At 36.8% G+C, this 2,531-nt stretch overlaps 1 protein-coding gene across 1 annotated transcript in view; it reads left to right on the plus strand.

The window, feature by feature from the left end:
* LOC107656395 (melatonin receptor type 1A-A) overlaps positions 1–2,531 on the plus strand; it is a 69,246-nt gene that overhangs the window by 33,656 nt on the left and 33,059 nt on the right. The gene's annotated exons all lie outside the window — the stretch shown is intronic.

A 2,531-nucleotide genomic window follows, 5' to 3' on the forward strand; every position in this document is an offset into this window, starting at 1 on the left:
TGATTAAAGTATATTTCATATAAAATGCCCAGAAGTTCCAAACATTATTTTTAATATCACAAACAGGAAATTACTCACATAATACAATGAAACGAATAACTGTATACAACTAAATTACACAAGATTAATGTTTTTAAAATGCTTAATATATCATTATAAAATGCATACATAAAGTATGACCTATCATGTGTAATAAAAGCAAATTACCCCTTAAAAACGATAAGGTGGCGCTACTCTGTTAAGAACGTAAGCTCCGCCCCTCACTTCCGGTTCTATGGCTGCGGTTCTGAAACTGCTGGTGCTGCGGGGTCTGCAGATACTATTGGTGCCATCACTCATTCATTGTTGTTATAATGCCATTTTTCCTTTTGCTTTAGTGTGATTGAGAGCATTTGTAACTGTGGTGATTGGCACAAAAACATGTCCAATACTGAGTGCCTGAGCAAAGATGGCAGTTTTCAAATTGTGTATGTCTGGGTCTTGTGCCAGCCGAGCAAATACCATTGAAATGAGAGGAAATTACCTACTGAGAGATTGCTGTTGAGATTTTAATTCCCTCCTCCTTTAGCAACAACCTCCTTGCAAAGCTTGTATTTCGTTGTGAAATTCTCACAAAATAATCTGTGCCAAATAAGTTCAGAATGAATAATTATTGCAGTAATAAAAGGTCTTTTTGGACTGGGGAGGATGTTTTACAAGCTCAAGCTCTTTATCTCAAAACATTAAGGAAAATTTCCTTGCACATGAAATGACCCCATTAAGACGAGTGTGAGATTTTATACTTTTCTGTCAAATCTGATATTGGGAAATAGGAAATGAAAGAGCAGGTGTGGGAGTGTATGTGAAATTATCTTGAAAATGTTCTTCAGCACAGTTGTCTTTCACCTAGTCAGGATGTAATGGTTTTAAATTCTTACACTTCAGAAACAGGTTTTTCTTAGCGTGGAAGCCCACGTCAGAGCAAAAAATGATGCGAATATGTTTCTCATAAATGCAGATTTATTCCTCACGACGTGACTTTATATCTTGCATGTGTGACTTTATTTCTTACTTTAAACTTAATTAGAAACAGGCTTTCATGTGAAAGAGACATTGGATTGTTTCATGATAGGTTTAGAGAGCATTTGCTTTAGTGTGATTGAGAGCATTTGTAACTGTGGTGATTTGTGACTTTATTTCTTACTTTAAACTTAATTAGAAACAGGCTTTCATGTGAAAGAGACATTGGATTGTTTCATGATAGGTTTAGAGAGCAGAAGGCTTAGAGAGCAGAGAAGAAGATATGAGATCACATTGATTTTTGTACCATTTTTGCTATTTATTAGAGAGACACAAAAATCCTTCCAACTTTAGTACAAAGGTCTTGCTTGGGTTGGTGTGGTATGATTTCAATTTCACTGGTAAATAACTGTCAGAACAGATGTGGACTTGCAACTTACTGTAAAACACCTGTTAGTGCTGTCAATTGTTATAAGAGTCTCTATATATTGTATAGTCTGACATACTACTTGAGTGAGCCGTTCAGTTTCACTTATTGTCCAACACACTGCATCTTGTATTGAGTGGAGATGATGTGTGGAGGTTCAGGAAGGCTTTTGAGTCACTGCATACATTGTATATCATCTGAAAAGGTGAAGGTTACTCTGAATAAAATTGTGCACATAATGGAACTATTCTTATGCTATAGGACGTTTTGCCGCATGGCTGCTGTTCTTCTCCTAGTGGGTCACTGAGTCTTGAGATTTGCCTGAATGGTGACTTTTTCACAATGAGCCTGAAGGGTTTGCTTGAGTCACGAAATGCCGTTGAGGTTATAGAAACATAGCAGAATGTGTTTATTATAGCAGATGTCATTGTTTCTGTGCTTTAAACCTGGCTTGGATCACGGTCCACCACTTTCTAAAAAAAAAAGTATTTATTTGGTATTAACACAATTTTTTCTTAGTGTGAAGATTTTAATACTCATTCTACTATAAAGAACCTTTTGTGCAATAGATAGATTCCATAGATGAACCATCAATGCCAATAAAGAACCTTTATTTTTTAATTTAATTGAGTATTTAAATTTGAATCTTTTCTGGTGCTTGTGTGTTAAAATCTCACTGCCAGTATTGGAGTTTGGAGTTTTTTTTATTTCGGCCGCAAAATATGTATGGGGAGTCTTTTTAAAGGGGTCATAGGATGCCCATTTTCCACAAGTCGATATGATTCTTTAGGGTCTTAATGAAAAGTCTGTAACATAGTTTGGTTAAAATTTCTCAATGGTAGTGTTAAAAACACCTTTTTTACCCTGTCAAAAACAGCTCTTTTCAGCTCAAGCCATTTTTTTCATTTTCCTTTAAATGTTAATGAGCTATGCTGACCCCGCCCCTCTCTTCCGAGCCACAATCGCTTACTTGTCTACATCTGCTCCAGCGGTGAAACAATGGCGGACTGATGATAGCTCACTCAGGGCACTCAGGGCGTAAGACGCCAGTCCAGTCTGTGCTGAAACGCTACTGTCAATCAAACTATCGTGGGAGGGGCCTGTC

The sequence above is a fragment of the Sinocyclocheilus anshuiensis genome, unplaced genomic scaffold (assembly GCF_001515605.1).
Source record: "Sinocyclocheilus anshuiensis isolate Anshui unplaced genomic scaffold, SAMN03320099.WGS_v1.1 scaffold85, whole genome shotgun sequence".
Lineage (NCBI taxonomy): Eukaryota > Metazoa > Chordata > Actinopteri > Cypriniformes > Cyprinidae > Sinocyclocheilus > Sinocyclocheilus anshuiensis.